This window comes from Bos grunniens, chromosome 26 (assembly GCF_055505025.1).
Source record: "Bos grunniens cultivar Pamir isolate PY7600 chromosome 26, Bosgru_T2T1.0, whole genome shotgun sequence".
Taxonomy (NCBI): Eukaryota; Metazoa; Chordata; class Mammalia; order Artiodactyla; family Bovidae; genus Bos; species Bos grunniens.
The window spans coordinates 14,578,998-14,604,033 of NC_141190.1; the positions used below are offsets into that span (position 1 = coordinate 14,578,998).

The 25,036-nt window shown below is 38.4% G+C and overlaps 1 protein-coding gene across 18 annotated transcripts in view; it reads left to right on the plus strand.

Annotated features, from left to right (window-relative positions):
- The window catches only part of EXOC6 (exocyst complex component 6), a 193,710-nt gene that overhangs the window by 18,576 nt on the left and 150,098 nt on the right, over positions 1-25,036 (plus strand). For 2 of the 18 annotated variants that reach the window (XM_086378610.1, XM_086378612.1), the window contains exon 1: positions 18,361-18,616. The exons of the other annotated variants lie outside the window; for them this stretch is intronic. The gene's annotated coding sequence lies outside the window, so the exon portion shown is untranslated. Of the gene's footprint in view, positions 1-18,360; positions 18,617-25,036 lie in introns of those variants that run through there. 18 annotated transcript variants of the gene reach the window in all.

Consider the following 25,036-nt stretch of genomic DNA (forward strand, 5'->3'; position numbering starts at 1 on the left):
TTTCTTTTTAAACTTTACATAATTGTATTAGTTTTGCCAAATATCAAAATGAATCCGCCACAGGTATACGTGTGTTCCCCATCCTGAACCCTCCTCCCTCCTCCCTCCCCATACCATCCCTCTGGGTCGTCCTGGTGCACTAGCCACAAGCATCCAGTATCGGGCATCGAACCTGGACTCGCATCTCGTTTCTTACATATACAGTGGTAAAGAATCTGCCTGCCAATGCAGGAGACGCAAGAGACTCGGTTGAGGAAGATCCTGTGTCTAAATGATCCCCGAGAAGGAAATGACAGCACACTCCAGTATTCTTGCTTGGGAAATCCCGTGGACAGAGGAGCCTGGTGGGCTACAGTCTATGGGGTCACAAAAGAGTCAGACACAACTTAGTGACTAAACAGCAACAACTGTGCGAACTTCTGTACTCTCACCGCTGGGGGAGGATTTGGGGGCCCGGTTGACCCCTGGTGTGGGGAACTAAGATCCGGAAAGCCTCGTGGCTCGGCCAAATAGAAAAAAATACATACTTAACGTATTTTTGTGATACTACAGGATCCGCAGTTGGTTGCGTCTGGAAATGCCGAACCTGGGGTATAGAAGAACCCATTATATGGACCATAAGTTATATGTGGATTTTTCACTTCATGAAAGGTCCTCGGCCCGATCCCCTCGTTGTTTCAGGGTCAACTGTACACTGAGATTTTTGTAACACAAATAGAATATATGTATTGGTGGTGGTATCATTCTGTTTCGCTGGTGACATTTGTATCACCTACTCACTTTGTTGAAACCCACACCCTTTTCTTTAGTGAACTACACTGACTCATACTTACTCTATATATACTCTTGTCATCTCTCATTTGCAAGCAGGCCCTGCACACACCCGTGGAAGGCACTGCTAGCAGTCCTTTCTCTTGAACAGAGTTTAAGCCAATGCTTTTTTATTCCTGAGGTTTCACTGAGTGAAATGCTAACACTAAAATTAAAAAAAAAAAACTTATTATGGGAAAATTTAAATGTTTCAAGAAGGTAAAAAAAAAAAAAGAAAAATGTAGGGAATTCCATGGTGGTCTGGTGCTTAGGACTGTGTGCTTTCACTGCTGGGCCAGGTTCAGTCCCTGGTCAGGGAACTTAGACCCTGCAAGCCTCTAAGTGCAGCCAAAAATAAAAATAAAAGTAAAAAATAAAGATTAAAAAGACTGACCATACGACGTGTTGGTGAAGTTGTGAAACAACTCGCATTCTGTGTATACTGCAGTGGGAATATCATAGATGCTGTTTTTCAGGTTGAGTTTATTCCCTTCTAGTTTGTCAAGTGTTTTTACTATGAAGGAGTGTTGAATTTTTCTGATGCTTTTTCTGCACCCATTGAGATGATCATGTGGATTTTGTTCCTTATCGTATCACAGTGGTGTTTTATATTAATTGATTTTCAGATATAAATCAACCTTGCATTTTTGGAATTAATCCCACTTGGTCATAGTGTATAATCATTTTTTATATGTTCAGTTCAGTCACTCAGTCGTGTCCGACTCTTTGTGACCCCATGAATCACAGCACGCCAGGCCTCCCTGTCCATCACCAACTCCCGGAGTTTACTCAAACTCATATCCATTGAGTTGGTGATGCCATCCAGCCATCTCATCCTCTGTCATCCCCTTCTGCCCCCAATACCTCCCAGGATCAGGGTCTTTTCCAATGAGTCAACTCTTTGCATGAGGTGGCCAAAGTATTGTAGTTTCAGCTTTAGCATCAGTCCTTCCAATGAACACCCAGGACTGATTTCCTTTAGAATGGACTGGTTGGATCTCCTTGCAGTCCAAGGGACTCTCAAGAGTCTTCTCAGATTCCATTTGTTAGTATCTTGTTTAGGATTTTTGCATGTATATTCATAAGAGCTATTTGTCTTTTATTTTCTGGTGACGTCTTTGGTTTTGGTATGAGAGTAATACCTTATTATTGGTTAGTGTTCCTCAATTGAGATGAATGTATTTTTATTTCTCTATTTACGTGGTGTACCATATTTATGTATATATGTGTGTAATGTTGAATCACTCTTACATTCCTGTAATAAATCCCATATGGTCATGGAGTATAATCTTTTTAACATGTTGGATTCAGCTTGCTAATATTTTATTGAGTGTTTTTACATCTGTATTCACAGGGGATATTGGTACCTAGTTTTCTTTTTTTGTGATGTCTTTAGCTGGCTTTGATAGAGTAAAGCTGGCCTGATAGAATGAGTGAGGAGTGTCCCTATTCTCCCACTTTTTGGAAGACTTTGTGTAGGAATAGTGTTAATTTTTCTTTAAATAGATGGTAGAATTTGTCACTAAAACCATCTAGCTTTTCTTTCTTGGAAGGTTTCTGATTATTGATCAGTCTCTTGTTATAACAAGTCTGTTTTGATTTTCTATTCTTACTGCATCAGTTTTGGTAGTTTGTGTCATTTTAGAAATTTGTACATTTTGTCTAGGTTATCAGGTTGTTAGTATAAAATGGTTCATGTGTGTGTGTGCTCAGTCTGAGTCTTTTGTGACCCCATGGACTGTAGCCCACCAGTCTCCTCTGTCCATGGGATTTCCCAGGCAAGAATACTGAAGTGGGTTGCCATTTCCTTCTCCAGGAGATCTTCCTGACTCAGGGGTCAAATCCACATTTCTTGCTTGCCAGGGAGATTCTTTAACACTGAGCCACCTAGGAATCACAGAATTGTTCATAGCATCCCCTTATAACCTTTTTTATTTCTGTAAGACTGGTGGTACTGACTTTTCTTTTACTCTTTTCTATTAATTTTTTTTGGCTGTGAGAGACTTAGTTGTGGCATATGGAATCTAGTTCCCTGACTAGGGACTGAACCTGGGCCTCTTGCATTGGGAATCAGAGTCTTAACCACTGGACCATCAGGAAAGTCCCTCTTTTACTCTTGATTTTAGTAATTTGTGTCTCTCTTTTTCTTAGTCAGTCCAGCTAAAAGTTTGTCAATTTTATAAACTTTAACATGATCTCATAAGTTTTGGTATTGTGTGTTTTCGTTTTTATTCATTTCAAAGTATTTTTTAAATTTCCTTTGTGATTTGTTCTTTGAGTCATTGGTTATTTATGTATGTATGTATTTAAGTATGTTGTTAAATTTCAACATATTTGTGAATTTCTCAAATGCCTTTCTGTTACTAATGTGTAATTTCATTGTATTTGGTCAGAGATCATATCTTGTATGATTTCAATCCTTTTAAATTCTCTGAGGCTTGTTTTACGGCCTAACGTGGTCTGTCCTGGAGAATGTTACATGTTCACTTCAGAAGAATGTGTATACTGATGTTATTGGGTGGAAGATGCTATAGATGTCTTTTAGGTCTCATTAGGTTATAGTTGTTCAGGTCTTCTACTTTCCTTTTGATCGTCTACTTGTTGTTCTGCCCATTATTGGGCAATGGGTAGTTTTTGCTTCATGTATTTTGGGCTCTGTTTTTAGGTGCATGTGTTTGCTCAGTGTGTCTGACTCTTTGTGCTCCTTTGGACTGTAGCCCACCAGGCTCCTCTGTCCATGGGGATTTTCACACAAGAATATTGGAGTAGGTTGCCATTTCCTTCCTCAGGGGAACTTCCCTACCCAGGGATCATACCTGCATCTCCTGAGTCTCCTGCATTGCAGGTAGATTCTTTACTGCTGAGGCATTGGGGAAGCCCATAAATGTGTATTTGTTGTTGTTCAGTCGCCCATTTGTGTCTGATGCTTCGAGGACTGCAGCATGCCAGGCTTCCCTGTTCTTCACCATCTCCCTGAGCTTGCTCAAACTCGTATCCATTGAGTCAGTGATACCATCCAACCATCTCATCCTCTGTTGCCCCCTTCTCCTCCTGCCTTCAGTCTTTCCCAGCGCCAGGGTCTTTTCTAAGGAGTCAGTTCTTTGCGTGAGGTGGCCAAGTATTGGATCTTCAGCTTTAGCATCAGTCCTTCTAATGAATATTCAGAGTTTCTTTCCTTCAGGATTGACTGGTTTGATCTCCTTGCAGTCCAGGGGACTCACAAGGGTGTTCTTCAACACCACAGTTCAAAGGTATCAGTTCTTCAGTGCTCAGTCTTCTTTATGGTCCAACTGTCACATCCATACATGACTACTGGAAAAACCATAGCCTTGACTAGACAGACCTTTGTTGACAAAGTAATGTCTCTGCTTTTTAATATGCTGTCTAGGTTTGTCATAACTTTTCTTTCAAGGAGAAAGTGTCTTAATTTCGTGGCTGCAGTCACCATTCAGAGTGATTTTGGAGCCCAAGAAAATAAAGTGTGTCACTGTTTCCATTATTTCCCCATCTATTTGCCATGTAGTGATGGGACTGGATGCCATGATCTTAGTTTTTTTAATGTTTAGTTTTAAGCCAACTTTTTCACTCTCCTCTTTCATCAAGAGGCTCTTTAGCTCCTCTTTGCTTTCTGCCATGGGTTGGTATCATCTGCATATCTGAGGTTATTGATATTTCTCCTGGCAATCTTGATTCAGCTTGTGCTTTATCCAGCCCGGCATTTCACATGATGTATTCTGCATATAAGTTAAATAAGCAGGGTGACAATATACACTCTTGATGTACTCCTTTCCTAGCTTGGAACCAGTTCATTGTTCCATGTCTGTTCCATGTCTAATTGTTACTTCTTGATCTGCATACAGGTTACTCAGGAGGCAGGTCAGGTGGTCTGGTATTCCCATCTCTTTAAGAATTTTATACAGTTTGTTGTGATTCACACAGTCAAAGGATTTAGCATAGTCAATGAAGTAGATGTTTTTCTGGAATTCCCTTGCTTTTTCTATAATCCAGCGGATGTTGGCAATTTGATCTCTGGTTCCTCTGCCTTTTCTAAATCCAGAGTGAACATCTGGAAGTTCTTTGTTCACATACTGTTAAAGCCTAGCTTGGAGAATTTTGAGCATTACTTTACTAGCGTGTGAGATGAGTGCAATTGTGTGGTAGTTTGAGCATTCTTTGGCATTGCCTTTCTTTGGGATTGGAATGAAAACAGACCTTTTCCAGTCCTGTGGCCACTGCTGAGTTTTTCAAATTTGGTGGCATATTGAGTGCATCACTTTCACAGCATCATCTTTTAGGATTTGAAATAGCCCAACTGGAATTCCATCACCTCCACTAGCTTTGTTCATAGTGATACTTGTTATATATTTTTGATTGATTGACTGTTTTACATTATAAAATGTTCCTCTTTATCTCTACACTTATTTTATTTTTTTAATTGCTTTTTAAAGTCTGTATTGAATTTGTTACAGTGTTTCTTCTGTTTTTTTTATGTTTTGTTTTTTTTGGCCCTGAGGCATGTGGGATTTTAGCTACCAGACCAGGGATTGAACCCTCACCCCCTGCATTGGAAGGTGAAGTCTTAACCAGTGGACAACCAGGAAAGTCTTCTAGACTTGTTTTTAGGTTTGTTTTGTCTGATATTAGTAAATCTACTCTAGCTTTCTTTTGGTTGCTCTTTGTATGGTATGTCTCTTTTTATCTTTTTACTTTCAACCTATTTTTGTCCTTGAATCCAAAGTATATCTCCCGTAGATAGTATATTGTTGGAGCATGTTGTTTATCCAGTTTCATAACCTGACTTTTTAAAAATATAACTGTATTTATTTTATTATTTTTGACTGCTGGATCTTCGTTGCCCCACAGGCTTTTCTCTAGCTGTGGCAAGTGAGGGCTCCTCTCTAGTTGTAAGTGTGCAGCCGCTCACTGTGGTGGCTTCTCTTGTTGCAGAGCACAGGCTCTAGGGCGTGTGTGGGCTCAGCAGTTGCAGTTCTGGGCTCTAGAGCACAGGCTCCGTGGTTGTGGCACATGGGCATAGTTGCTCCACAGCACGTAGGATCTTCCTGGGTTAGGGATTGAACCCATGTCTCCTGCATTGGCAGGTGGATTCTTTATCACTGAATTACCAAGGAAGCCCATAATCTCTAACTTTTGTCTGTACTATTTCATCTATTCATGTTGAATGTTAATATTTATATAGTTGGATTTGTATCTGTCATTTTACTTTTTGTTTACTGTATGTCTTGTTTTTTTTTTTTTTTTTTGCTCCTCTGTTCCTTTTTTTCTACTTTTTGTTAAGTGAATATTTTATAGTGTAATATTTTAGTTACTTTAATGATTTTTTCCAGTATTTAAAAAATTGATTTCTTAGTGGTTGCTCTCAGAATCAGTTTCAGATTAATTCTAAATTAATTACAGTGAGATTCAGAAATATTCTATATAGAAGGCCTTCTTCAATGAACAATGAGTAAAAATAGAGGAAAACAATAGAAGAGGAAAGACCAGAGATCCTTTCAGGAAAATTGGAAATACCAAGGGAACATTTCATGTAAAGATGGGCACAATAAAGGACAGAGACGGTTGAGACCTAGTAGAAACAGAAGAGATCAAGAAGAGATGGAAAGAATACACAGAGGAACTGTACAAAAAAGATCTTAATGAACCAGATAACTGTGATGGTATGGTCAGTCACCCAGAGCCAGACATTCTGAAGTGTGGAGTCACGTGGGCCTTAGGAAGCATTACTATCAATAAAACTAGTGGATGCAATGGAATTTCAGTGGAGCTATTCAAAACTCTAAAAGATGATGCTGTCAAAGTGTTGCACTCAATATGTCAGCAAATCTGGAAGACCCAGCAGTGGCCACAGGACTGGAAAAAGTCAATTCTCATCCCAGTTCCCAATAAAGCATTACTTAAGGATGTTCAAACCATCAGACAGTTGCACTTGTCTTCCATGCTAGTAAAGTCATGCTTAAAATCTTGCCTGCTAGGCTTCAGCACTATATGAACCGAGAACCTTGAGATGGCCCATCTGGGTTTAGAAAAGGCAGAGGAACCAGAGATCAAATTGCCAACACTTTCTGGATCACAGAAAGCAATGGAATTCCAGAAGAACATCTACCTCTGTTTCAGTTATGCTAAAACCTTTGACCGTGTGGATCATAACAAACTGTGGAAAGCTCTTAAAGAGATGGGTATATAGACCATCTTACCTGCCTCCTGAGAAATCTGTATGTGGGTCAGGAAGCAACAGTTAGAACCCTGTATGGAACAACTGATTGGTTCAGGACTGAGAAAGGAGTATGATAGGGCTATCTGTTGTCACCCTGTTTGTTTAACTTATACACTGAACACATCATGAGAAATGCCAGACTGGGTGAGTTATAAGCTGGAATCAAGATATGCGGGAGAAGCATCAACAACCTCAGATATGTGGATGATACCACTCTGTTGACAGAAAGTGGAGAGGATCTAAAGAACCTCTTGATGAGAATGAAGGAGGAGAGTGAAAAAGGCAACTTAAAACCAAATATTAAAAAACTAAGATCATGGCAGCTGGCCCCATTACTTCATGGCAAATGGAAGGGGAAAAGGTGGAAGCAGTGACAGATTTCCTCTTCTGGGGGTCTAAAATCACTGCAGATGGTGACTACAGCCATGAAATCAGAAGATGATTGCTTCTTGGCAGGAAGGCCGTGACACACCTAGACAGTGTGTTGAAAAGCAGAGACATCACTCTGCTGACAAAGGTCCATATAGTCAAGGCTATGGTCTTCTTAGTAGACATGTACAGGTGTGAGAGCTGGATTGTAAAGATGGTACAGCGCCAAAGAATTGATGCCTTTGAACTATGGTGCTGAGAGTGCCTTGACAGCAGGAAGATCAAACCAGTCAGTCAGTCTTAAAAAAAATCAACCCTGAATACTCATTGGAAGGACTGATACTGAAGCTGAAGCTCCAGTATTTTGGTCACCTGATGCGGACAGCTGACTCATTGGAAAAGTCCCTGATGCTGGGAAAGACTGAGGGAAGAAGAAGAGGGCGTCAGAGGAAAAGATGTGACTGGATGGCCTCATTGATGTAATGGACATGAACTTGGGCAAACTCCAGGCGATGGTGAGGGACAGGGAAGCCTGGCCTGCTGCGTCCATGGAGTCACAAAGAGTCGGGCACAACTGGGTGACTGAACAGTAACAACATAGCTCTAGTCCCTCTTTTGTGCTATTATTATTATATCTTACATCTATAAATGTTACAAATCCAACAATACATTGTTATAATTCTTACTACATGTAGTTTTTTATTTTCCAAAGAAGCTGAGGGAAGGAGAGCAAGTATATTTATAGAGTTTGTTATGTTAGCCTTATTTACCATTTATAAATCTCTTCATTTGATGCTGAGTTTTTGGAATCAAGGTATGCAGGAGAAGCATATTCCAGTACAGCTTTTTCTTATTCCAGTACAGCTTTGCTCCCACATTTGTGCTGTTATTTTCAAATATATTTCTATAGTTGAAATATATATTGTTGTCAGTACAGTTATGTACATGTTGTCTTCTGCACTTGCTTTTTAAATCAGTAAAGGAAGAAAGATGCATTTATACTGTCTTAAAAAAAAATCTTGTATTTGACTGTGGCAGGTCTTACTTGCCCTGACATGTGAAATCTTCACTTGTGGCATGTAGGATCTAGTTTCCTGACTAGGGATAGAACCTGGGCCCCCTCCACTGTGAAAAGTGGAGTCTTAGCCACTGGACCACCAGGGAAGTCACTGTAGTGTCTTTATAGTTCCATAGTTATCCTTACCGGTGTTTGTGTGTGTGTGTTCACATTGCCATCTGGGCATGCTCTTTGGAGGACTTCCTTTCATATTTCTTTTAGGACTGGTCTGCTGTTAATAATTCTCTAAGCTTTTGTTTATCTGCAAGTGTCCTTATTTTACCGTCATTTTTCTAGAGAGAGCTTTGTTACAAGACTCTTGGTTGGCAGTTTTTTCTTTTAGCACTTTGAATGTATCATCCCATTGCCTTTTGGCCTGCGTTTTTGCTGATAATAAGTCAGCTGTTAATCTCAGTGGGATCCCCTTGTGTGTGGTTTCCCCCCATCCCACCCCCTTGTTGCTTTCAAGATTTTCCTTTTGTCTTTCATTATTTTACTGTGTTGTGTCTGGGAATGGATTTCTTTGTGTTTATTCTTCTTGTAGTTTATTGATTATCTTGAATGTTTAAATTAATGTTTTTCATCAAATTAGGGAAATTTTAACCATTGTTTTTTTAAATATTCTTTCTTCTTTCTCTACTTTGGTACTCCCATCACGTGTATGTTGGTGTGCTTAGTGGTGTTCACATTTTCCTGAAGCTCTGTACATTTCCTTCATGCTTTTTTCTCTCTTGTTTGGATTACATTTTTCTGTTGCTCTGTGTTTAAGTAGTCTGTCCTCTGTCAATTTATATCTGCTGCTGAGATCCTTTGATGAGTTTTCGTTTCTGTTGTTGACTTTTCAACTGCAGAATTCCAACTTCGTTGTTTTTATAATTTCTCTGTCTGTGTCACAAATATTTTATTAGACACTGCCATCATACCTTCTTTCACTGCTTTGAGCATGGTGTTCTTTAGTTCTGTGAACATAGTACTTTGAAGTCTTTGTTAACTCCTCCAGCTAGGCCCTCTCATAGGGCCTGTTTCTTTTCCTGTGTGTAGGTCAGAGTCTCCTATTTCTTTGCCTATCTCATAATTTGTTGTTGTGGTTGAAAACTGGAAAATTCAGACAGTATAGACAGTATATTGTATTAACTCTGGATACTTAAACCCACTACCACCCTACCACCCTCTGGGGCTTATTTTTGTGCTTGTTAATTAATGGCTTGGCTGTACTGTTTTAATAAAGTGTATTTATTTTCCTCACAATGTGAAGTCTCTGCTGTGGCTCCTCAGAGGGCACAGTCTTGGCACATAGTCACTCTGGAATGACAGTGTTTTTAGCAAAATTCTCTTTGTCTCTTTTCCCTGATCTCTCTGTTAAGTTGTCTGCCTATCTTGGTATCACACTCAGATATTAGACTCCAGTAATTGCTGACTGGTTGCTTTATTGTTTTCAACAATATCCAGGGGCATAAGTTGTTTCACAATCTGATTTAGTTAAATTTGGTCCCTTTTCCAGTGGTAGATTTTTCCACCCTTTATGCAAGTGATTTGTTGAGGCAGTATGTTTGGGTGAAACTTGCAGGAGTGAGGAAAGTAGGATAGGGAAGAGATCAGTAAATCTGTGGGTTCAGCTTACGTGTAGCCTCAGCCTGATTCCAGGAGAAGCTCTGGAGTTAGAATGATATCACAAAGTTGTTGCACTCTGAGGCACTGAAGCTGAACTTTTACTCCCACCTCCAGCAATCTTTCATTGGCTACAGGCTGCCCCAAGAGTGTGTGTGCTGGCAGCGGGGACATACCTTCCCAGGCGTTATTGGGCAGAGTGCCTCCCGCTTGCAGGAGAAGTGCCTCCCTCTTCTCCAGAGAAGAGGGTAGCTATGAGCCCTTAGCTGCTGGGAGGTGAATAGCACCACCAGGGATCTACTATACACTCCAGCAGCTAGAACACATTAGATCACACTTAGTAAATTTGAAGGAATAAATGGACAAAATTTTCATTTATCTTTCTATTTCATGAGCTTCCCTTGTGGCCCAGCTGGTAAAGAATCTACCTGTAATGTGGGAGACCTAGGTTTGATCCCTGGGTTAGGAAGATCCCCTGGAGGAGGGAAAGGCTACCCACTCCAGTATTCTGGCCTGGGGAGTTTCTTAATGATTTTTCTAGTGAATTAAATCCCCTGATCTCCCCAGTCTTGACTTTTAAATGTTACTTAAAAATTGTGGTAAAATATATGTAACATAAAATTTATCTTTTTAAATGTACAATTCATGTCATAAAGTACATTGACATTGCTCTGCAACCATCACCACCATTCATCTCCAGAACTTTTTCATCTTTCCAAACTGAAACTGTACACGTTTAAATGGTAACTCCCCATTGTCCCTTCCTACCTGCCCCTTGTAGCTACCATCATACTTTCTAGAATATGATTGCTTTAGATACCTCATATAAGTGGAATCATAATTGTTCTTCTGTGACTGGCTTGTCTCACTTAACGTTATGTCATCAAGGTCCATGCATGCATGTTGTAGCTGTGTCAGAATTTCCTTCCTTTTCGAGGCTGGATAATGTTTCATTGTATTTATATATACTACTTTTTGTTCAACCATTATTTGTTTGCTCAGATCGCTTCCAACTTTTGACTGTTATGAATGCTGCTGTGAACATGATGTACAAATATGTGTTTGAGTACAGTGTTAGTTTTTCAGGCCAGTCTCTGAGGTTTGTTCTGATCACAGGAGGACTCTTCACATTTTCTGTGGTTCTTCTTGGTAAACTGACTGATTATATAACCTCTCCTTATTCACCAGCGAGGAGGGCACAGTTCTTGAGGTGCTATGTTCCCCCTTTGCCTGGCAAAGTAATAAAGCCATTCTTTCTCTTTCTCCTGGCTACAAGATGAAGGTGAAAGTTGCTCACTGTGTCTCTGCGACCCCATGGCCTGTAGAGTCCATGGAATTCTCCAGGCCAGAATACTGGCGTGGGTAGCCTTACCCTTCACCACAGGATCTTCCCAACCCAGGGATCAAACCCAGTTCTCCTGCATTGCAGGTGGATTCTTTACCAGCTGAGCCACCAGTGAAGCCCACAAGATGAAATAGAGCTTACCTGTAACAAGGCTAGTCTAAAAGGCAGAATCTCAATTAACATTGTGTCACAGGCAGAGCCTGAGGCAATAGGGAAGGATTCCCTGGCTTAGGGAAGGAACCCTTCCCTGGTGGCTCAGAGGATAAAGCATCTGCCTGCCATGCTGGAGACCTGGGTTTGATCCCTGGATTGGGAAGATCCCCTGGAGAAGGAAATGGCAACCCACTCCAGTATTCTTGCCTGGAGAATCCCATGGACAGAGGGCTACAGTCCACGGGGTCGCAAAGAGTTGGACACGACTGAGGGACTTCTCTTTCTTTCTTTTACCTGGTTTTGTTCATGTGAGCTCTGTAGTGGTAAAGAACCTGCCTGCCAGGCAAGTCTTGGGTTTGATCCCTGGGTTGGGAAGATCCCCTGGAGGAGGGCATTGCAACCCAGGCCAGTATTCTTGCCTGGAGAATCCCACGGACAGAGGAGCCTGGTGGGCTATAGTCCAGAGGGTCACAAAGAATTAGACACAACTGAAGTGACTTAGCACAACTAGTCAAAAGTACTGATACACATATATCAACAAGCAAACGTTAAACCATATAGCTCAGTGTCTCTTGCATTTAGAATTGTTTGATTTTTAAGTGCCTGCTTTAAGCCAATTAAACAGAGCTGTTTTACAAATTAATGTAAATGCAACAGTGTCCAAAGGCAAAGACACATTCTGAGACATACATATATCCAAACAGACACAAGGCTTCCCTGGTGGCTCAGTCTGTAAAGAACCCGCCTGCAGTGCAAGAGATCACCTGCAATGCAGGAGACCTGAGTTCGATTGCTGGGTTGGGAAGAATCCCTCTGAGAAGAAAATGGCAACCCACTCCAGTATTCTTGCCTGGAAAATCCCATGGACAGAAGAACCCAGCAGTCTACATCCATGGGGGCACAAGAGTTGGACACAACTTAGAGACTAAACTACTATCACCCAAACATACAAATCGTGAAATCTCATGGCTTCATTTCCCAGACTTAGTCATGAGTCAGTAATCACAGTATAAAACTCACTAGTTTATAGTAACAGTTGGAATAAGTAAAAAATTTTAAAGCCTTCTTTTCTTGTTTTTTTTTTTTTCCCCTTCTCAATTTCAGGAATTAGAGATGGTCTAAATAAGTGACCCTGAGAGCCGTGGTCTTGAGGCACAGGGGGAGAAAAGCATTTTCTCTTAGTCGGACAGTTTCCAAAAAGTTTTAATTTATGTTCTTTGGAGTCTAAAGAATATTGTGGCCACACAGTCAAAAGTCATTTTTCATTTTCTTTGGTCATAGTTTTGAAGTAGGAGGGAAGGAGGCGGGACACAGCTTTTGAAAGCATGACATAGCCCAAGGATACAACATAAGCTGATTAGAATCAAAGGGGTCCAAGATGGTAGACAAGTCACTTTGACTAGACCTTGATCCTCAATTAGCAAGCTAAATGACAGACCCAGAGGTGCCATGACAGTTCTAGTTTAGTTCAGTTCAGTTCAGTCGGTCAGTCATGTCCGACTCTTTGCAACCCCATGAATCGCAGCACCCCAGGCCTCCCTGTCCATCACCATCTCCAGGAGTTCACTCAAACTCACGTCCATCGAGTTGGCGATGCCATCCAGCCATCTCATCCTCTGTCGTCCCCTCTTCCTCCTGCCCCCAATCCCTCCCAGCACTAGAGTCTTTTCCAATGAGTCAACTCTTCGCATGAGGTGGCCAAAGTACTGGAGTTTCAGCTTTAGCATCATTCTTTCCAAAGAACACCCAGGACTGATCTTCTTTAGAATGGACTGGTTGGATCTCCTTGCAGTCCAAGGGACTCTCAAGAGTTGTCCAACACCACAGTTCAAAAGCATCAATTTTTCGGTGCTCAGCCTTCTTCACAGTCCAACTCTCACATCCATACATGACCACAGGAAAAACCATAGCCTTGACTAGACGGACCTTTGTTGGCAAAGTAATGTCTCTGCTTTTGAATATGCTATCTAGGTTGGTCATAACTTTTCTTCCAAGGAGTAAGCGTCTTTTAATTTCATGGCTGCAGTCACCATCTGCAGTGATTTTGGAGCCCCAAAAAATAAAGTCTGACACTGTTTCCACTGTTTCCCCGTCTATTTGCCAAGAAGTGATGGGACCAGATGCCATGATCTTCGTTTTCTGAATGTTGAGCTTTAAGACAACTTTTTCACTCTCCACTTTCACTTTCATCAAGAGGCTTTTTAGTTCCTCTTCACTTTCTGCCATAAGGGTGGTGTCATCTGCATATCTGAGGTTATTGATATTTCTCCCGGCAATCTTGATTCCAGCTTGTGCTTCTTGCAGCCCAGCGTTTCTCATGATGTACTCTGCATAGAAGTTAAATAAGCAGGATGACAGTTCTAGGGCACCATCAAAAGACCAGAAGATGGGTGGTGGCCCAGTGCCTGGAAATCTCCACCCCTTCCCTAAAATAGTTTGACTAATCCTCCCGCTCAACGTTGCTGTTGTTCATTAGCTCTGTCGTGGACTGCAGCACACCAGGCTTCCCTGTCCTTCACCATCTCCCAGAGGTTGCTCAAACTCGTGTCTGTTGAGTCAGTGATATCATCTAACCATCTCATCCTCTGTCGTCCCCCTTCTTCTCCTGCCTTCAATTTTTCCCAGCATCAGGGTCTTTTCTAATGAGTTGCCTCTTTGCATCAGGTGGCCAAAGTATTGGAGCATCAATCCTTCCAGTGAATATTCAGGGTTGATCTCCTTCAGAATGGACTGGTTGGATATGCTTGCAGTCCAAGGGACTCTCAAGAGTCTTCCCCAGCACCACAGTTCAAAAGCATCAATTCTTTGGCATTCAGCCTTCTTTATGGTCCAACTCTCATATCTGTACATAACTATTAGAAAAATAGCAGCTTTGACTCGTAGTACAGACCTTTGTTGGCAAAGTGATGTCTCTGCTTTTTAATATATGCTGTCCAGGTTTGTCATAGCCTTCCCTGGTGGCTCAGTGGAAAAACTCCACCTGCCAAGCAAGAGATGTTGGTTTGAATCTGGGAAATCCCATGGATAGAGGGACCTCGCAGGCCACAGTCTATGGGAACATGAAGAGCTGGACACGACTTGGCGACTAAACAAAAACATAGATGTGCCATAGCTTTCCTTCCGAGGAGCAAGCGTCTTTTAATTTCATGGCTGTAGTTTCTGTCCGCAGCGATTTTGGAGCCCAAGAAAATAATATCTGTCAACGCTTCATACTTTTTCCTCTTCTCTTTGCCATGAACTGAAGGGACCCGATGCCATGGTCTGTAGAGAAGAAAATGAGACCAAATTCAGAGAAACAGGGAGTCAGTCAAGTTACATGTATGTTGCCACTTGGGTTTTCCTCCTAGGAGACCTTTAAAAACGAAAGCAGGAGGACTTCCCTGGAGGTCCAGTGGTTAAAAATCTGCTTTGCAATGCAGGGGATGCCAGTTCAGTGATCCCTCATGCCATGGGGCAGTGAAGAGCCTGAGTTCTGCAACCAGGACCCAGTGCAGCCAAAATAAATAAATATCTAAAAAGAAAAAGGAAGAGTTCCCTGGTGGCCTAGTAGTTAGAATTCTGCACTTTCACTGCAAAATCAATCCCTGGTTGTGGAACCAAAAAACAAAAACAAAAACAAAAACCTCACATAGAGGTGAAGATCTCTGGCAATGCAGTTTCCTGTTTCTGCCCGGTGAGTCCACTGGGAATTTTGATGAACTCTCCAAAACTATAACAAGATAATTTTAAAAAATGATAAAATTATGCCCCGCATGCAGATAGTGAAAGAAAGAAAGAAAGTGAAGTTGCTCAGTCATGTCTGACTCTTTGCAACCCCATGGACTGTAGCCTTCCAGGCTCCTCTGTCCATGGGATTTTCCAGGCAAGAATACTGGAGTGGGTTGCCATTTCCTTCTCCAGGAGATCTTCCCAATCCAGGGATTGAACCTGGGTCTCTTGCATTGTAGGCAGACGCTTTACCATCTGAGCCACCAGGGAAGTCATACAGGTAGTAAATTAATGCATTCCAAAGATTTTATTTAACTTATTAAATAATGAGGGAACCAGTAATATGTTACAAATGTTTCAAAGGCAATGGCAAAAGAATGATATTGGCCTATGAGAATGCTGAAATAGATTTATCAATAGGCATATAATTGGTCAGTATCTACAGGGCAATAATAATTGCATTCCACTGATAAAAGTGTGTTACATTTCTATGGGCAAAAGTAACTTGCATCACTATCAGTTTCCAGCAATTTACAGAAATGTAAAATAATTCAAAGACAGTGAAAGCCACAGATAATCTAGAAGGGTGTGCTGGATGAAACATTTAGTGATTGTTTTCTATTATTCAAAATATTTCAAAATTTTCAAAATTATTCAAAATATTTTCCAATTCTTGCCACTAGTTGGAAATATTTTTAAGTTTTCTCTTTTACTATGCTAATGTCTTTTTTTTTGCCATGCAAAAGTTTTTATGAAAATAAAATTCATCAATCTTTCCTTTTTGCTTGAAAGTTTTCCATGATACTAGGTTATAGGGAAATCCACTCATGTTTTCTTTTGGTGATTGTATGATTTTATTTTTTACTTTCACATTTCTGATCCTTTTTGAATTTTCCTGGAGTATGATGTGCCTTTGTCTTTTTTTTAATATTGGAAACCAGCTAGCTATCTTAACACTTCTTATTGAAAAGTATATCTTTTTCACATTGATTTCAGATGCCGCTGGTATCATTTACTAAATTTTTATATGTAGTGGGTCTATCTCAGATTTTTTTTATCCTGTTCGTTGTCTACATGTTTCTTCATGTGCTGTATACCATTATAACATTAATATGCTTGAATTTATTAATGCGTTGTTTTTGAAATAGTCTTGTCTTCATAGAATAAATCACATTTGTGTCTTAGTGAATTGCTCTCTTAGTGTGCTGTTGAATTCTGTTTGTGCGTATGCTTTTCAAGATTTTTTTTTTTTTGCACTGATATTCGTAAGTGAGATGGTCTAGTTTTTTTGGTGCGGTTTCCCCACTCCGGTACTCTTGGCCTGGAAAATCCCATGGGCGGAGAAGCCTGGTGGGCTACAGTCCATGGGGTTGCAAAGAGTGGGACACGACTGAGCAACTTGACTTTCACTTTTCCTCACGTCATTGAATCAATGTTGTGCTCATCTCATTAAATAAAATTAGAAGTTTTCTTTCTTTTTCTGTGCTTTAGAATAGTATAATTAGCATTGATTATTATTTAATCTTTAAAGGTTTGTTAGAATTACATGATGAAATCAACTGGGTCTGGTGCCTCTTTTTTTTCCTTGTATGAGCATCTTAACTCATTTCTCTTGTTTTTTCTGTTACAGTTGGTTTTGTGTTACACTTTGTCTAGAGAGTCAGTAAGTTGTATTCTTTTGAATTATCCATCTCTTCAAATTTATTTGAGTAGAGTTGTGTAATGTAGTCTCATGTTAAAATCTCCTTCAGTTTTTGATGGCTTGTTTTACCCCCCTTGTCAGTTCTCATTTAGAATACAGTATTTGTGATTTCACTCATTTTTTTCCTCGATTAGGTTTGTTAGTAGTTGATATATTTTGTTGACTTAAAAAAAGAAAAATCTGTCTCAGGATTTATTCAGTCCAGTAGTTTATTTTCTAAGTCATTCCTTTCTGCCTTTATATGTAATGATTTATTTCTTCTGATTTATTTTGTTCTTTTTTTAGCTTTTTGTGTTTTGTACTTGATTCATTTATTTTGTTTTATTGAGATAATTATTTAATGCTATTCATTTTTCTCTGGTGACTGATCTAGCTGTATTTCATATATTCTGATATTTTTTCCTCATTGCTATTTTAAAGAAATTCTGCTTTATTTTTATATTTTCAGTTTGATCCAACAGCTTTTTTAATAGTATGTTTTAAAAAAATTTCCAGATGTGAAGTCTTTTTTATTTAAAAAAAAAAAGGCTTTTAATTTTATTTCACTACAGTTAGGTAAATCTGTTTTCACTAATCCTATTCTTTGGAATTCATTGAGGTTTTACTATTTGTGGCTTAATATATGGTTAGTTTTCATGAGTGTTTCGTGTACTCTTAAATATAAAGCATATTCTTTTTTATATTTGAGTTCTCATTTTTACACAGACTATTAAATAGGTCGGTTCTATCTTCTTTCTTTCTTGAACTGAGAGAGGTGTGTTACTGTCCCATTTTATTAATTTGTTACTCTCACTTCTTATATCTCTTAGAGTTTCTGTTTTATGAACATTTGTTGCTAAAGTTTTGGGTATTATGTTTTGGGTATAATATATATTATATCTAGATCTTGAACTGTAGTTTTTAGCATAGAGTATACAGGTTATAAGAATAAAGCTCAGTTTATTTTCTGTTTTGTTTTCCATGATGAATGGTGGTTTTTGTTTTGTTTTTGGCTGTTTTGCTGAGAAGTCAGTCTTAAGAGAATTTCGCCTTAATCATAGATTAAAACTGCTGTAAAGAACTTTGGTAGCATATATAGATGAGAGATCTTAGGTTATTAGGCAAACTGCACTTTAGATCTGCTATAGACAGTTTGATATTTTTGTTGAATTTTCTAAATTTTTCTAGGGAAATAGTCTACCTCTGCATACATTAATCTGCTTACTTGCTTAAGCTTTTTGAATTAAATTACTTAGCAATTCAGTTTGTTACCCTAGAGGAGAAATTTAATTTATATGTATCAGGTGTTTTCCATTTCTCATCTTTAGCTTTTTACCAAGTAGCACAAAAGTCAACAGGAAGAGACATCTTGGTCAGGAGTGTAAAAACAGGAAGGAGGAAGTCTATTGCAAATCTGTGTTAGCTGATTATCAATTCAGATTTCACCATAAAGGATGTCCATTAACGATCATCGTTGTGCTGTGTTGTTAACCAGAATTTCAGTGAGTTGTTAATGTCAGTATTACAGAATGTCAGTCCTAGTTATAGGAAGTAATGTTAACGAACAGACTGCACTAGGCCCTTTCCTAAGCATGGAAACAGGATACTATTAGTGAGAGCAAGTTCGAGAAATTGCACATAGAGGAAAACAAGGCAAGTAAAATATAACATCAAAAATATAGAGAAAATCATCTTTATTTTTTGCCTGTGTTTGATCTTGATGCTTTGATTGGTTGTATGATCCTTTAAGATGTGAGTGTGTCCTTTTTTTAAAAAAATTAGGATATGTCAGCTCTGTCATTTAAAATATTGTTTGACATAATACTTTCAACTGAATTAAAGGAAGCACCTGGACATTATTTACTAAAGTGTTCTAAGAGCACATGTAGCAAACTAGATAAAATATTTAATGGGAAAAGTGAATATTTTGTGAACAAGAAATCTTTTTTAGCATTCTTTGGTGAAAGAAGTTAAATTCTGTTTATATATTTCTATGTTTATACACTCCTGGAGTTGCTAAAAGTTCTGTTACTCTGTAGCTACAAGATACCTACTTGATTTAGATACCCAACAGTGGTATTTTAGGATATTTAACTTATCCTGAGTTCTTTACTTGGCCATGTAATATTGTGGAAGTTTTAAAGAAATTAAAAGTGTTGTATAAAAGCTAGATGGCATTATATTATTATTGTTTTTTATTATTACTCTAGAGGCCTGTTTGACATTTTCTTTTCCACAAACATCTGTTTACTTAAACTGCGCCTTTATTTCTGAATTATTTTGAAAGCATTTTATATATCATGGCACAAATAGAAAGTTAGAATGAGGGTTGAGATGACTGTTATTGTGGTATGCCTGTAACCTATTCATTTGGAAAGACATGCTCTAATATGTTAGTCAGATAAGGGGGTTTGTCAACTCCTCGTAACTGTAAGAAGTTGTGTGTGTAGGTGTGTGCCTGCATGTATGTCTTTGTTAAGGATTTTTTGTTTTAGTTTTAAGTACCAAACCAACTTGAATTAACTTAAGAAAAAAAATAGAAAGTTACTGGGTATCCCACAGAAATACTTCTCACAAGACTGGAACAAAGAAGTAAAAGACCATATTTCTTTCTGTTTCTCCATGCTTCACTCTGTCTTCCTTACTCTCTGAGGTCTGGCCTTCTCTGCTTCTCTTTGCCCTTGAGGAGGATGACCACATACAGCTTCCGTACGTCATAAGCTGACTGTTTCTGAATTCTGCTTCAGAATTCCTGAAAAAATGTGTCTGACTGAACTAACTCAGTCAGTTCACCTCTGGTGCAGTGCAGTGTGATGAGAAGAGGTTGTACTGCTCGTCCAGCCTTGCGGATGGTCAGTAGTTTTCAGAGACAAAGAATACATGCAGTTGTGTTTGTGCACTTTTCTAGGAGAAGATCTGTAACTTTTATTAAAATCAGAGAAGGGTCTTGTTACTTCCAGACCCCTGCCTAGAGAAAAATTACTAACTACTCCTAAGAGTTAGAATAGAATTCCCACCGTTTTCAGCAGGTATCCTTTGTATCAGTTAAACTGTTTGTCTTTTTCACAAGGCTGTTTTTTTTCCTGGCTGTGTCTATCATGATTGAATTCCTTCCTCCTTATTTCTCCACTTACTCAATTTCCTACCTATCACGGAATTCCCTTCTTAGGTCATATTGCCTTTATGAAATCTTGGCATCTCAGAGCACTGCATTCTATGTGGAGGTATATAACTACACACACACACACACACACACACACACACACATATATGTATATTTTCTGTGTCTGAATTCTTATAGCATGGATTTTTAAGAATGCTACACAGTGTTATTTAGTTGTATGTCTTAATATGTATATTTTATTTCTTTCTTGTATGGCTGTGTTGCACAGCTTTCAAGATCTTAGTTCCCCAACCAGGGGCTGAATCTGGGCCATCTAGTCAAAAGTATTCAGCCCTAACCGCTGGACCATAGGGAATTCCCTGTATACTTTAAGTAAATGTCTTAAATGTAGGCCTAATCTAATAGTCGGTGAGGCCTATTATTGTCATGCATCCCTGATTAGTTCCAACTCTGTTACATAGCATAATGCCATGGGTACAATAGACTCTCAGTAAATACTTTTTGCATTGAATTAATGAAAAACAAGAACCTTCATTATAGAAAACTTGAATATATAGAATAGGAGAAAAAAATCACTTTTTCCCTACTGCTTAAGGATAATCAAAACTCTAGTCATTTTTAATATTAGAAACAACATGCTACTTGTTGAATATTTATTGGTTATGATATTCAACATTTTAAATGTTGAATTTTATTAAATGTTTGAAAATGAAGTTTAATTCTCTGTTTGATTGTCTTCTAATTGTTGCACATTTAGGTGGTTCTTATTTTTTTGTGAAATAAAATAATTTCTTAGGATCTTTGTTCCTGGAAGTGAAAATAATCAAGTAGTAAATAATAGGTAATAGGGCTTCCCATATGGCTCAGTGGTAAAGAATCCACCTGCCAGTAAAGGAGATGCAGGGGATACAGATTCTATCCCTGGGTCAGGAAGATCTCTGGAGTAGGAAATGACAACTTGTTCCAGTATTCTTGCCTGGAAAACACGACTGAATGACTGAGCGCACAACTGAATGACTAAGCACACAGACACACACAAATAATAGGTAACATTTTTTAATATTTACTATATGCCACTGTTTAAAAAACTTGTTTATGTTATTTCATTTAATCTTCATAAGAAGCAAATGAGGTACCCATTTTGCAGATGAAGAAACTGAGGTAGAGATAGATTAGGTCATTTACTCTAGGTACTTAGTAAGTGGTGAGCTAGATATAGAACATAGGCTATTTGGCTTCTGAGCCTTTGCCTTCTGGCTTAGATTATCAAATAATGAAAGCTGCAATATAAAAACAATTAAATTTTAACTAAAAAATGTTTAGAAGGGAAGAAGGGAAAAAAGGGAAGAAGGTTTATATTAAGATTGGAAACAGTAAGGAATGTGACCAGAACTATACTCAGGAAGGGAGGATCCTCTATCTTAAACTTGTACTGGGTCAGATATAGGTTCTTTATTCCTCTGTGTTCCAAAATACAGGCCTCCAGTAGCTTTAGTTAAGACCAGTTTCTGGTTTGTTCTCTCTAGGACTGGAAACCACTTGATGCAAGAAAGATTACTGACCTTTTTACCCTTATCAGGCCCTTTTTCAGTTCTGAATGATGAAAAAACAAGACACCATCTTTCTCTGCCTTCTCTTTTTTCATCATTTCTATCCTCATTCATTCATTCCTGTAGTAAAAAGAACATAAATCAGGTTTGTTTTTAGCCTTTCTTAGTAGAAGGGCTGGTTCTTTTCAGTTTGGTAGACCAGGCCTAATAGAATCCATGCATAATGGTTTGTTTGTTGTTTTGTTTTCTGTTTTTGCATGCCTGGATGTGAACGCAGGCAACTATTCTTTGTGTGATTTGTGAAGAGAGTGTGTGTATGTATTGTTGTTGTTTGAGTATAGCCAACTTCATTTTAAAGGAGCTTAATTTCAAGAGAATTCATTAATACAGGCATTGCCATAGTAATAAGAAAGAAAGTCTGGAAATGTGTAATGAATATGTTACTGACATATTTAAGATAAAGAATTTCATCTACTGAATGGTGATTTTTCTTTGCAGTGAGCTCCTTTTCTGTTTTGTGCAATATCCTCTAACACTCCTTGTGAGTTCAAGACTTGGATTGTATACTTGGCTCTGGCCTTTTGTAGGCACCTGCTGTTGAGCAAATCCTTTAGTTTCTCTGAGCCTCATTTCCTTCATCTGTGAGGCAGAGATAAAACCGGTTGCCCTGTCTGCTTCCCTAGGGTTCTTGGGATCAAATATAAGATGTATGCAGAATTGCTTTGTGGATTGCAAAGCACCAGTACAAATGTAAAAGATTATTTTTATTTTTAATTTTGTTAATTTATATTCTGCTTTTGAGTGGACACAGAATTGCTCTTCTCAACCTCTTCTCTCCATTTTTTCTTCTAAGCTGTGAAATGACCAGCAGAAGTGGACTTTGTGGTCAGGATAAATAGTAGGGGTTAAGATCAGGCTTGTATCAGGATTACCATCTTTCTCTTTTCTTCCACATTATTTCTCAATTGCATTTATTTGGCACAGTGTCTTTTGAAAAATGCATTGTAAAAATTAAGTATGTATTAATATATTTATTTTTAAAGTGCATAATTTTGGAATCCTTTCTTCGATAGTTCACATGAAATTCATTTGCATCAGACTTTCATTTTTAATATTTTCTACAGTTTGGTAAAGTTCTTTTTTTTACTTCAGGATATACTTACATCTTTTCCAGGACCTCCAAAACTTATTTTTTAAACATTAACTTGACTTGACATGTTTTTTCCCATAAAATGCTTATGTTGTATAGTTCAGAGGTAGTTTTAAAAACTCAAATCTGTTAGAAGTTTTAGATTGTTTTTCATTCAGTAATTTTAGCATTATCCTCATATATAAGACACTTGTTTAACATGAAAAAATAATAAAAATTGTCTATTTGTGGATTTTTCCAAATCTGGTGGAGAAGTGAAATACATTTTCATTTATATTTGACTGATACTTAGTTTTTTTAGATCTTAACTTATGAATCAGTGCTAATTTCCCATCAATTTTCAATATAATATATAAATTCTTACGTATTTACTACAAATGCAAACAGTGACTTTAAGGTGACCTTTAATTTCTGTGTGTTCTTTTAATATCCGAGTGCCTATGATATATCAGGCACCGTATAATCTATAAAAGTTTATCCTACACTAGATTGTCCATACTTCCCATAGGAACTTGGAGTTGCCAGAAAATTTTTATGGTGGTTATAGTTCTGTTCTGTTATTTTTAAAATTAAACAGTTTTAAAATTCAAGTATAATTGATTTCCAATATTGTGTTAAGTTTCAGGTATATAATAAAGTGATTAGTTATATATATATATTTTTTCACATTATTTTCCATTGTATGTTATTATCAGATATTGAATATAGTTCTGTGTGTTATACAGTAAATCCTTGTTTCTTACCTGTTTTATATATAATAGTTTGTATCTTCAATTCCATACTCCAAATTTATCTTTCTCCCCCTTCCTTTTCCCTTTTAGTAACCTTACGTTTGTTTTCTATGTCTGTGACTTTATTTGTTTTGTATATAGATTCATTTTTTTTTTTAGATTCCACATAGAAGTGATATATACTATTTATCTTTCTCTGTCTTCATTTAGTGTGATAACCTCTAGGTCCATCCATGTTGCTGGAAATGGCAATATTTCATTCTTATGACTAATATTTCATTATATATGTTATATACACAACATCTTCTTAAACCAGTGGTCTGTTGATGGGCACTTGGGTTGTTCCCATGTTTTGGCTATTGTAAATAATGCTGCTGTGAACATTGAGGTGCGTGTATCTTTTGAATTAAAGTTTTCTGTCTTTTCTGGCTGTATGCCCAGGAGTGGGATTGCTAGATCACTTGGTAGCTCTATTTTAGTTCTTTTTTTTGTGTCTATTTTCGTTCTTTAAGCAGTCTCCATAATGTTCTCCATAGTGGTTGCTCCCAATTTACATTACCATCAACAGTGTAAGAGGGTTCCCTTTTTTCCACACCCTCTCCAGCATTTATTGTTTGTAGACATTTTGATGACACACATTGTGACTAGTGATATACTTCATTGTGGTTTTGATGTGCATTTCTCTAATAGTTAGCAGTGTTGAACATTTTTTTCATGTGATTATTGGCCATCTGTATTTCTTCTTTGGAGAAATACTTATTTAGGTCTTTTGCCCATTTTTTGATTGGGTTTTTTTTTCATTTTTTTAAAAATTTAATTTAATTTTTTAACTTTATAATATTGTATTGGTTTTGCCATATATCAACATGCATCCGCCACAGGTATACACGTGTTCCCCATCCTGAACCCTCCTCCCTCCTCCCTCCCCATACCATCCCTCTGGGTCGTCCCAGTGCACCAGCCCCAAGCATCCAGTATCGTGCATCGAACCTGGACTGGCAACTCGTTTCATATATGATATTATACATGTTTCAATGCCATTCTCCCAAATCATCCCACCCTCTCCCTCTTCCACAGAGTCCAAAAGACTGTTCTATACATCAGTGTCTCTTTTGCTGTCTCGTATGCAGGGTTGTTTTTTTTTTTTTTATATTGAGTTGTATATTTTGGATACTAGCCCCTTGTCGATTGCATCATTTGCAAATATTTTCTCCCATTTCATAATTTGTCTTTTCATTTTGCTGATGGTTTCCTTTGCTGTGCAGAAGCTTTTAAGTTTGATTAGGTTCCATTTGTTTATCGGAGAAGGCAATGGCACCCCACTCCAGTACTCTTGCCTGGAAAATCCCATGGACAACGGAGCCTGGTAGGCTGCAGTCCATGGGGTTGTGAAGAGTCGGACACGACTGAGCAACTTCACTTTCACTTTTCACTTTCATGCATTGGAGAAGGAAATGGCAACCCACTCCAGTGTTCCTGCCTGGAGAATCCCAGGGACGGTGGAGCGTGATGGGCTGC